Raw genomic sequence first — 13,145 nt, forward strand, 5'->3', positions numbered from 1 at the left:
GGTCTACTCATAACTTACAAAGTATCATTTAGGTACCATACTGTTTTCCAAGTATTATCTCATTTAGTCTTAACCACAGACATAGGGTAGGTCTCATTCTCATACTCATTTTAGAAAGGAAGATATGCAATTCAGAACAGAGAGAAAGCTTGCTAAGATCACCCAACCATCACCTAGTGCAGTCTAGATGAAAAACTCAGTTTATATGACCCCAAAGCCCTCATCCCTGAGCAAAGTTACATGGAGTGTTACTCCGTGTGACAGCTGAGGCCAGAAAGGGGAAGTGGCTCACTCACACACACACACTCATACATACTCAAACATACACATATGTACTCTCTCACACACACACTCACACACACACACTCACAAACACTCACACACTCAGATACTCCTCACGTTCTGTTATCACAACACAAGAATTCTCTCGAGATGGTATGCTGGGCCAAGAGGACACATGCAGCTCACAGGTGCTGACAGACGGCCCTGTGAAGTGCGCCCAGAACCGCACCCTTCAGCAGTCTACAAAGACGGAAAGGATGCCATCCACACATTGTGTACAATAGGGAGTATGTGAAACACTGTGAATCCCAAACAACATGGAGTTGAAAAATTGATGAGGCCACATCCATAGGATAGCATTGCAGTCAGGCATTAAAGACACGTTGTCATGAAAACAATGATGAGAGAGGATTTGTTGCCTGTCAGATTAGGAACACTTCACATTCTTTCCCGTGAGTGGAGAAAAGGCACTTTCATATGGCGTCATTAGGAATAGGAATTAGTTGTAGAATTTTTGAATGTAATGTATTAACTTAAAATTTTATAGACTTTATGGTTTGGAAAAAACACATTTAAAAACTTATAAAGACATGTTTACAAAGATATTTGCTCATCTATGAGCAAGGGTGTTAAGTATACTATTGTTTGTAATAGAAAAACTGATACAGGAAGGAAGTTTTCAGCAGGATGGTACTGGTGAAATAAACTTGGGCTTCCACACAGTGTAACACCAGGCTAATGTAAAAAAAAAAAAAAAACACATTAAAAATGTTATCCTAGAAATGTATTTACATGGGAAGATGGTCACAGCAAGTGCAAAAGGACATTACAAAGGTAACAAGTGGCATCAATCCATTTTTGCTTATATAGATATCTAGCTGTTTACCCAGAGGGCTCGAAGCACAAAAAAGAAAAAGGATCTTTTTCTTCCACTCACATAGAGCTTTCCCTTCAGCATAAAAACCGAATGCACCTCCCGTCTGGAGGCCTTCTGTATTCCTGCACCCTGGGTATGCCTCCTTTGCCACCCAGCCTTCCAGAAAGCTCTCTCTCATGGGTTTAGGCCACTGCCTCTGCTCCCACTTTTCTGCTCTGCCAAGTTCAGGCTGCAGTTCAGGCTTCTGTCACGAGGTGGCGCCGAGGTACCTCCCCACTCTCAAACTTCTCTGCAGAGGGGTTGATAAAAGGAGCAAAAACCACAATACCCTCTCTTAAAACCCAGGTTATGAACCTATGTACAGAATGATTCTGATTCTGTCTGACAAAGGTACAGGCATAAAATAAGACTATAGAAACACAGGCTCTGAGCACCCTGAGGGTGAAACACCAGGTAGCTGTAGCGTACCTTGGTGTGCCAGAGGGCAGCACAGCGCAGAGCCTCGTGGGCGGGGGTGACTGAGAGGATGGGGGCGTCGCAGCGAGGTCTGGGCAGCTGTGTCCAGAGTGGCCTGGAGAAGGGTGACAGAATAGGAGAGTGGGAGGCCTCTGTAGGGATGGGGTGATGTAGTGTGGAACCCTGCTCTCTTGCCGGGGCCCTCTCTGCAGTGTGGACGTGTTAGCTGACACTCATGAGGGAAGAGACAAATCAATGAATGAGACAGAGAGTTGGGGTCAAAAGAAAATGTAACTGCTTTAATATACATACGAATTTTTCAAACCGAATTGATATCATAACAAACAAGCCGTTTCGTGATGTTTGTTTCAATGCGCAAAACGCACTTTTCCTTAAAAAGGAAAAGAAACGACAACGAATGGCACTTGGTGGCTAGGCCCAGGATTGCAACACCGAGAGTGAGAACAGGGGGCTCAGGAAGGATAGAGGGGTGGAGGTTGGGATCTTGGCTTAATGGTAGCAGACAGAGTGTTCTGGAAGTTTTCAACCATTGGCAACAACCTCTTTGTATCCATCATTTTCCAGAATATTCAAACATGAGACCGGAAGTGAACAGTCTGAGCAGAATGTAAAGCTGCACCTGTGCGTATTTGGGGTGAGAGAGCTAGAGGAGACCTAGACACACACACACACACACACACACACACACGAGCAGTCAAAACAATTATTTTTATCTACTTCGGTTCCCCATAAAACTCAATAAAATGAACCTGCACACACATTACTTGGTTATCAATCTGTACATGAGTATTTTGTCTTCCAAATTTGTAAAATACCTTATCTCCTGAGTGCAAGATTTCAAACAACATATGAAAGTATAATTATAAACTGAAATTACCCTGTATCTCTCATGGGCTGGACTCACACCCCCTGACCCCAAGAGGTGTGTTGTCAATGGAATGGAGCATGTTCTCTGGATTGTTCCTGTCGGCGAGGTAGACACAAACACGTACACCTGCACAGCCACACCTAGAGAGGAAGTACATTACTCATCTTCTTTTGCAATTTGTCTTTGTCACTAAATGTTCATTAGTTAATATTAATCCTCAGGATTTATATTTGCATCTCATTAGTTCTTCTGGTCCTGGCACATTTTAACCTCCTTACTGTTCATGTATATTTTACTGTGAATTCTCTGTTGAAATTACTTGCCAATCTCTGTTTGTTAGTGAGTGTGCTTCACAAACCATGAATACCAACATGGTATCTGAGATGCACCGGTAGTTAACAAATGTTTTCTCCCTGATTTTAAAGTTTCTACAATATTGTATTGAGTAATAATAATACCCCCCAAAATATTACTATTAATTAATTCAATAATAATATTGAAAACTGTACAGGTCATCATTTAAAAAAAGATAAAGTTAAACAACACCCCAGAAACCCTGGAGGCTTGGAGACAAAATGTGAAAACGTCTTAGAATAGTGTCAGTTAGGGCTGATCCAGAGACAACAAAGTTCTTTCCCGATTTACTTAAACTCCCCTTAAATCAGAACCCTTATATGGGTAAAGGGTCAAATAATGGGTAACCTGATAGCTGTTAGGATTCAAGGAGATGAGATATAAAGTGTACCTCGCATAAAAGTAGTTCTCTGGCTATTAATGTCCTTCCCTCTAGATCACCTGCCCCAGGGCAACACCTGTACTCTGCCTGAGGTCCACTCACCTCTTCAGGGATGGGACGATTGATGTGGCCCTGCCCCCAGGTCTCTTGGCACAAAAGGTAGGAGTTCATCTCCACTATCATCTTGTTCACCACATGGTTGAGTAGGTATCATGCGGCCACAATAGCAGGGGGTGTAAAAGGGCCATTTCTCAAGCCCTGGAAGTCCGTGTTCTAAATGGGAGGCTGCTCGGTGTCTTCTAGGGAGGGCACGGGAGGGAACCTCATTGCAACTGTGCCGCTTATCTAGAGCGGTGACTCAGGTCCTGTTACCCTGAGCTTGTTCTTCTGTGAAATTGGACTCACCATACCTTCCCCACAGAGCTGTTCTGAGGGACAGATGAGAAAACTCAGAGCACAGCGTATATGGCAGGTAGCAGGACTTCAATCACCCTTTAAATGTTGAGGTACAGCAGTAGGGGCTGGCTGAGCCTATGGTAATACAAGAATGGCGTTGTCGTTCTTCATGGCATACTGTCTGGCACACAGCAGCCACTCAGTATGTGGTTATGAATGAATGAAGGTGACTGCTGGGTTCAGTCTCTGGTGAGCACCCACCTCATCACACAGGGCCTACAAGGATGCAGGGCCTGAGCACCTCTGTCCAATGGATGCTGGATGCCCTCCACTCCAGAGTCCAAGGGCAGCATGCTTCAGGAGATCTCATCCCTTCTCTCCCTGTGGGACCCAGAGCCAGGCCCCTTCCACAACTTTCCTTCCATTCTGGGTATTGAATTGGGGTCTCCCTATGCAGAGGCCTGGAAGGATGGGTGGTGTGGGTGATTTCCAGAACATTCCTCCCTACCACATACCTGTGGAGGTGATGGGTTAGAACCTCAGCAAAGGAAGCTCGTTGCTGTCCGAAGATGAAAGCTGGACGCTGTGATGTAGTGCACTTGAGCCAGGCTGGAAGTGGGTGTGGCTGGACAGTGGTCACCATATCGCTGGCCTCCCAGCCAAGCACTCACGCTCTATTCTCTCCATCTGCCCGTCTGTGTATCAGTGTGTCTGTGCCCAGAGCCCCAGGACCAGGAGAAGTAATGGTATATAAAGGGAACCTCCATGCCCACTTCAGGGATGATGATTCAGGCGCAGAGAGTGTGGGGAAGACCAAATGGGAGTGGTCACCCTTCCAGAGATAAGACAGGCACAAAACCAGGCCAGAAACCTCCCTCTGTGATGTAGCAAAGGTGTAAAGGAGAGTGAATTTGAAACTCCTCATTCCTGTCCCTGAGGATCAGGAAGAATCAAACCATCTCAACCTTCACTCCCACATACCAGCTGTGTGACCCTGGGCAAGTCTCTCAATGTCTCTGTGCCTTGGTTGTTGGGTTGAAAATGCAGTATTTGACACGGTTTCTACAGAATGATCCTCCCTAGAATTAGAGAAATACATAAGGATGAAAAAAGTTTGGTGATTCTCTATTCTATATGCCATATGCATTTATTTAATAAATATTTAATGGGGTATCTATTATGTGCCAGCACCCACAAGGCCATACACCATGTCTCCATCTCAGAACTTTCTCCTGGGTTCAACCACCCACTGGAAATGTGTATCTAGAGCAGTGGTTCTCAAATGGGAGAGATTTTGCTCCTTCTTCTTTTCGTTTGTGTGCGTTTATTGATATAAATTGACCTCTGAGCACTGCTTTCACTTTGTCCCATAGGTTCTGATAGGCAGTGTTTTCATTCTCATTGGATTCTATGAATTTCTTCATTCCATCCTTAATGTCTTCCATAATCCAGCCTTTTTTGAGCAGGGCATTTTTTAGTTTCCAAGTGTTTGATTTCTTTTCCCTGCTTTTTCTCTTATTGATTTCCACTTTTATGGCCTTATGGTCAGAGAAGATGTTTTGTAATATTTCAATGTTTTAGATTGTGCTAAGTTTATTCTAGAGAAAGTTTCATGTGCACTAGAAAAGAAAGTATACTTGGCTGCTGTTCGGTGGAGTGTTCTGTATCCATCTGTAAGGTCGAGTTGGTTGATTGTGGCATTTAGATCTTCCGTGTCTTTATTGAGCTTCTTTCTGGATGTTCTGTCCTTCACCAAAAGTGCTGTGTTTATGTCTCCTACTATAATTGTGGAGCTGTTTATCTCACTTTTCAAGGCTGTTAGAGTTTGTTTCATGCATCTTGCCGTCCTGTAATTGGGTGCATAAACATTTAATACGGTTATATCCTCCTGGCATATTGTCCCTTTAATCATTATATAGTGTCCTTCCTTTTCCTTTGTGGTAGATTTAAGTTTAAAGTCTATTTTGTCAGAAATTAATATTGCCATTCCTGTTCTTTTTTGATTGTCATTTGCTTGATATTTTTTTTTCCATCCTTTGAGTTTTAGTTTGTGTCTCTAAGTCTAAGGTGTGACTCTTATAGGCAGCATATAGACGGATCGTGTTTTTTAATCCATTCTGCCACTCTCTGTCTCTTTATTGGTGCATTTAGACCATTAACATTCAGTGTAATTACGGAAAGATGAGTTTTGTGCTGTCATTTTGATCTCTTTTTTTGTGTGTGTATTGTTGACAGTTTCTTCTTCCCATTTAATTTAATGTGCTGAGTAGTTTATATATCGTCTTTTCGTCTTCTTCGTTTTTGTTGACTTTATTTCTGCTGAGTCTCTATTTTTTCTTGTATTTTGTTTTGATGAGTAGGATAGTTAGTCTCCTTTGTGCCTACCTTAATGTTTACCCCTATTTTTCTAAGTTTAAACCTAACTTTATTTCTTTATACCGCCTTGTATTCCTATAGCCTTATTGTATTCATTTTTATTTCTATATTGCTTTCTACTATATGATTGTACCAGAATTTGTTATTCAGAACAATGTGTTGATGGGCTTTTGGTTTGTTTTCACAATTGGGATATTAAAAGGAGTGCTGCAAAGGACCTTCTTGTGCACACCTGTTGGGGATTCTGGGGGTGCACCTGTGGGTCCCATGGGGTGTTATCAGGGAGGCACAATCTGCTAGATAGGGTCAAAATGCTCTACAAAGTCATTGTACCAGTTTACAATCCAACCAGTTTTCTGTGGGAGGTCCTGTTTCTCTACATTGTTCACCTAATGGGGAGGTTAAATGCCTGGGTCCACTCATGGGCTTTGACTGAAGCACATGGGGGTCATTGTTGCAGCTCTTCCTCTTAGCTGTGTGACCCAGGAGCACGTGCTTAACCTCTCTGGGACTCACTCTTTTCATCTGTAAAAGGAAGTCTTGATACCAAGCAGAATACCTAGAACATGTAGTTGGTGTTTTTAAGTGCCCTGAAGCCAGTTCGAAATCATAGTGACCCTGCATACAACAGAACAAAACACTGCCCAGTCCTGTGCCATCCTCACAATAGTTGTTATGCTTGAGCCCATTGTTGTAGCCACTGTGTCAGCCGATCTCGTTGAGGGTATTCCTCTTTTTGCTGACCCTCTACTTTACCAAGCATGACGACCATGTCCAAGGACTGCTCCCTCCTGATAACTTCTCCAAAGTATGTGAGATTTGGTCTTGCCATCCGTGCTTCTATCTAGCATTCTGGCTGTACTTCTTCCAAGACAGATTTGTTCATTCTTCTCGCACTCCATGGTATATTCAATATTCTTCACCAACACCACAGTTCAAGGCATCAATTCTTCTTTGGTCCTTCTTATTCATTGTCCAGCTTTCACATGCATATGAGGTGATTGAAAATGCCATGGCTTGGGTCAGGGATGCCTTAGTCCTGAAAGTGGCATCTTTGCTTTTCAGTTCTTTAAGAGGTCTTTTGCAGCAAATTTGCCTAATGCAACACGTTATTTGATTTCCTAACCTCTGCTCCCATGAGTATTGTTTGTGGATCCAAGTAAAATTAAATCTTTGACAACTCCAATCTTTTCTCCATTTATCATGATCCTTATTGTTCCACTTATGAGGATTTTTGTTTTCTTTATGTTGAGGTGTAATCCATACTGAAGGCTGTGTTGTTTGATCTTCATCAGTGAGTGCTTCAAGTCTTCTTGACTTTCAGCAAGCAAGGTTTCATCATCTGCATATCCCTGGTTGTTAATAAGTATTCTTCCAGTTCTGATGCTGCATTCTTCTTCTTATAGTTCAGCTTCTCAGATCATTTACTTCTCATACAGTCTGAGTAAGTATGTTGAGGAGATACAACCCTGATACACAACTTCCCTGACTTTAATCCCTGCAGAATCCACCTGTTCTATTCAAACAACTGCCTCTTGGTCTATGTGCAGGTCCCTCATGAGCACAATTAAATGTTCTGAAATTCTTATTCTTCCCAATGTTATCCATAATTTGTCATGTCCACACAGTTAAATATCTTCACATAATCAATAAAACACTGGTAAACATCTTTTTGGTATTCTCTGCTTTCACCCAATTCCCAGGGTTGATATCCCTTGTTTCACATCCTCTTCTGAATCTCCCTTGAACTTCTGACAGTTCTCTGTCCATGTACTGCTGCAACTGCTTTTAAATGATCTTAACTGAAATTTTATTTGTGTGTGGTATTAATGATATTGCTCTATAATTTCTGCGTTCTACTGGATCACCTTTCTTGGGAATAGGCACAAATATGGATCTATTCCAGTTGGTTGGCCAGGAAGCTGCCTTCCATATTCCTTGGCATAGACGAGTGAGCACTTCCAGAGCTCCCTCTTTTTGTTGAAACATCTCAATTCGTATTCCTTCAAATCCTGGAGTTTTTTTTTTCACCAGTGCCTTCATGGCCTCTTGGACCTCTTCTTTTAGCACAGTCTGTTCTTGATCATATGCTACCTCCTGAAATGGTTAAATATCGATCAATTAATTCTTTTTGGTACACTGATTGTGTGTATTCCTTCCATCTTCTTTTGATGCTACCTGTGCTGTTCAATATTTTCCCTGTAGAATGCTTCAATAGTACAACTCAAAGCTTGAATTTTTTCTTCCGTTTTTTTCAGCTTGAAAAATGCCAAGCAGACTCTTCCTTTTTTTTTTTTTTTTTTTTTTGGTTTTCTAATTCCAAGTCTTTGCATATTCCATTATAATACTTTACTTGGAAATCTGCTGTTCAGCTCTTTTACTTCATCATTTCTTCCGTTCACTTTAGCTACTCTACGTTCAAGAGCCAGTTTCAGAGTCTCTTTGGACATCCATTTTGGTCTTTTCTTCCTTTCCTACCTTTTTAATGACCTTTCTTTCTTCACGTGTGATTTCTTTGATGTCATTCCACAGCTCATCTCGTCTACAGCCATTAGTGCTCAGTGTGTCAAATCTGTTTCTTAAGATGATCTCTAAATTCAGGTAGATATACTGAAGGTCGTATTTAGGCTCTCATAGACGTGTTCTAATTTTCTCCACCTTCAACTTGAACTGGCATAGGAGCAATTGATGGTCTCTTACACAGTCAGCCCCTGGCCTCGCTCTGACTGATGATACTGAGCTTTTCCATTGTCTCTTTCCACAGATGTAGGTGATTTGATTCCTGTATATTCCATCTGGCGATGTCCACGTGTATAGTCACCGTTTATGTTGTTGAAAAAAAGCTTTTGCAATGAAGAAGTTGTTGATCTTGAAAAATTCTATCATGCGATCTCTGGCATTGTTTCTATCACAAAGTTCATATTTTCCAACTACTGATCCTTCTTTGTTTCCAACTTCCAATTCCAACCACCAGTAATTATCAATACATCCAGACTGCAAGTCTGATTAATTTCAGACTGCAGAAGTTGGTTAAAAAAATAAAATCCTCAATTTCCTCATCTTTGGCATTAACGGTTGATGTGTGAATTTGTTTGATAGTTGTATAACCTGGTGGTCCTTGTAGTCATATGTGTATTATCCCATCACTGACAGCATTGTACTTCAGATAGAGCTTGGAATGTTCATTTTGAGGATGAGTGCTACCTGAGCAAGTTGTCAGGAGTTCTGCCCAAGTCCTAGTGCCTTAGGACTCACCCCTGACAGGACTTGGGTGAGTCATTTCCTCCCTCTTCTCCTCAGCTGCCCAAGAGGATTGCACCAGGGAGCCAAGCCAATGGGGGTTTGATACCGGGACTGAGCGAGTACCCATGATGTCCCAGGCACTGTGCCATCTGCTTTACTTGAACTCCCCCATTTTGTTAAGCACATTTGCTCAAGTGGCGTCATGGGCCAAACTTTGGTGTCCTATGAGACAGAATAGCACTTGGCATCTAATCTGGATGGTGGTGGTTTTGGTGGGAGCACAGAAAACTCCTCTGAAAAATTACACCCAGATTGAACCTCAAATGTGAACACGAGAGAGCTCATGACGGGAGAGCCTCCCATGTCCCAGGGGAGCAGTATGTAGAAAGGCCCTGGTGTGGGAAGTAAATTGGCACATTTGGGATGAGGGAGGGCCATGTAGCAGAGTGAGTACAGGAGGGGACCGTGCCCCAGATGAAAGGAGTGAGGAAGGCAGGGGCCAGGGGACACAGAGCCCTGTAGGACATGGTCAGGACTTAAATTTCACATGCTCAGCTCTGGGAAGGCACTGGAGAGTTGGTAAACAGGTGCGGTCCCACTTGCTTTTGCCAGCCCAAAAGGTGCTGGTCTCTAAGGGTCAAAGTGCCGTACTTCTTTGGGAACAGAGTGGAACAGCCATGAGGAGAAGCCTTGTGGATGGAGGCTCTGCTGCTGAGGTGACAGGAGCATGTCCTTATTCCTATGGAAACCTGAAGTAAGGCTAGTGAGGCAGCAATGGGGTCATGCGGCAGGACGTGGTGGGGAGAAGGTGGGCCTCTGATTCAGGGTCTGCCACTCTCTTGATTCCCCATCCCAGTGAGTTGTTGAATTAGGTGAACATGATTGGGGAGCAGCTGATTCTTCATGAGGTCCAGGCCATGCTACGAGCCCAGCTAAGGGAGGATAAAAGTCACTGAGATCACAGCCCCGATTCCCTTGTCTGGGTCTGAAGTGGCTGGAAATTCTGCTCTTTGACCCATGATAAATTAGATATTTGTTGTTTAGTATCCATGTTCTGGGAGATTTCCCTCTTATTTTTCTATTAATGATTTGTAGTTTCATACTATTTTTGTCCAAGAGACACTCTGTTCTCAATTCTTTAAATTCATTACAGATTGTTTTATGACCCAGGATGTACTCTGTCTTGCTGAATGTTCCATGCACATTTGAAAAGAACATGTATTCTGCTGCTGTCGCATGGAGTGTTCTATAGATGTCAGTTAGATCCAGTTGATTCATGATGATGTTTAGTTATTCTACTTCCTTGCTGAAGATTTTGTTGTTGTTGTTGTGATCCACAGGGTTTTCTTTTATTTTGGCGAAAACATACACACCAAAACATTCATCCATTCAGCAATTTCTACAGGTACAACTCAGTGACACTGATTGCATTTTGGTTTTTCCACTTATGTAGGTCTCTTTTGGTGTCTTGCAGAAGTGTATTATACTTTTCTCTGTATACATCTTTTACATCTCTGGTAAGATTTATTCCTAAGTATTTTATCTTCTTGGGGGTTATTGTAAATGGTATTGATTTGGTGATTTCCTCTTTGATGTTCTTTTTGTTGGTGTAGAGGAATCCAACTGATTTTTGTATGTTTATCTTGTATCCCGATGCTCTGCTGAACTCTTCTATTTGTTTCAGTAGTTTTCTTGAGGGTTCCTTAGGGTTTTCTGTGTATAAGATCATGTCATCTGCAAATAGTGATACTTTGACTTCTTCCTTACCAATCTGGATGCCCTTTATTTCTTTATCTATCCTAATTGCTCTGGCTAGGACCTCCAGCACAATGTTGAATAAGGGTGATGATAAGGGCATGCTTGTCCTCTTCTCTGACCATAAGGCCATAAAAGTGGAAATCAATAACAGAAAAAGCAGGGAAAAGAAATCAAACACTTGGAAACTGAACAATACCCTGCTCAAAAAAGACTGGGTTATAGAAGACATTAAGGATGGAATATAGAAATTCATAGAATCCAATGAGAATGAAAACACCTCCTATCAGAACCTTTGGGACACAGCAAAAGTGGTGCCCAGAGGCCAGTTTATATCAATAAATGCACACATCCAAAAAGAAGAAAAGGCCAAAATCAAAGAATTCTCCCTACAACTTGAACAAATAGAAAGAGAGGAACAAAAGAAACCTTCAGGCACCAGAAGAAAACAAATAATAAAAATTAGAGCTGAACTAAATGAAATAGAAAACAGAAAAACAATTGAAAGAATTAACAAGACCAAAAGCTGGTTTTTTGAAAAACTCAACAAAATTGATAAACCACTGGCCAAACTGACAAAAGAAAAACAGGAGATGAAGCAAATAGCCTGAATAAGAAATGAGATGGGCGATATTACAACAGACCCACCTGAAATTTTAAAAAATCATATCAGATTACTATGAAAAACTATAATCAAATACATTCGAAAACCTAGAAGAAATGGATGAATTTCTAGAAACACACTACCTACCTAAACCAACACAAACGGAGGTAGAACAACTAAATAGACCCATAACAAAAGAAGAGATTGGAAAGGTAATCAAAAAACTCCCCCCCCCAAAAAAAAAAAAAGCCCTGGCCCAGATGGCTTCACTGCAGAGTTCTACCAAACTTTCAGAGAAGAGTTAACACCACTACTACTAAAGGTATTTCAGAGTACAGAAAAGGATGGAATACTACCAAACTCATTCTATGAAGCCACCATATCCCTGAAACCAAAATCAGGTAAAGACATCACAAGAAAAGAAAATCATAGACGTATATCCCTCATGAATGTAGATGCAAAAATCCTCAACAGAATTCTAACCAATAGAATTCAACAACATATCCAAAAAATAATTCACCATGACCAAGTGGGATTCATACCAGGTATGCAGGGATGGTTCAACATTAGAAAAACAATTGATATAATCCACCACATAAATAAAACAAAAGACAAGAAACACATGATTTCATCAATTGACGCAGAAAAGGCATTTGACAAAGTTCAGCACTCATTCATGATAAAAACTCTCAGCAAAATAGGAATAGAATGAAAATTACTCAACATAATAAAGGGCATTTACACAAAGCCAACAGCCAACATCACCCTAAATGGAGAGAGCCTGAAAACATTCCCACTGAGATCGGGAACCAGACAAGGATGCCCTTTATCAGCACTCTTATTCAACAGTGTGCTGGAAGTCCTAGCCAGAGCAATTAGGCTAGATAAAGAAATAAAGGGCATCCAGATTGATAAGGAAGAAGTCAAAGTATCTCTATTTGCAGATGACATGATCTTATACACAGAAAACCCTAAGGAATCCTCCGGAAAACCACGGAAACTAATAGAAGAGTTAAGCACAGTATCGGGATACAAGATAAACATACAAAAATCAGTTGGATTCCTCTACACCAACAAAAAGAACATCGAAAAGGAAATCACCAAATCAATGCCATTTACAGTAGCCCCCAAGAAGATAAAATACTTCAGAATAAATCTTACCAGAGATGTAAAATACTTATACAAAGAAAACTAGAGTACACTTCTGCGAGAAACCAAAAGAGACTTACATAAGTGGAAGAACATACCTTGCTCGTGGATAGGAAGACTTAACATTATAAAAATGTCTATTCTACCAAAAGCGATGTATACATTTAATGCAATTCCAATCCAAATCCCAAGGACATTCTTTAATGAGATGGAGAAACAAATCACCAATTTCATATGGAAGAGAAAGAGGCCCCGGATAAATAATGTATTACTGAAAAAGAAGAACAAAGTGGGAGGCCTTACTTTACGTGATTTTAGAACCTATTACACCACCACCGTAGTCAAAACAGCCTGGTACTGGTACAACAACAGATACATGGAC

Source organism: Loxodonta africana, chromosome X (assembly GCF_030014295.1).
Source record: "Loxodonta africana isolate mLoxAfr1 chromosome X, mLoxAfr1.hap2, whole genome shotgun sequence".
NCBI lineage: Eukaryota > Metazoa > Chordata > Mammalia > Proboscidea > Elephantidae > Loxodonta > Loxodonta africana.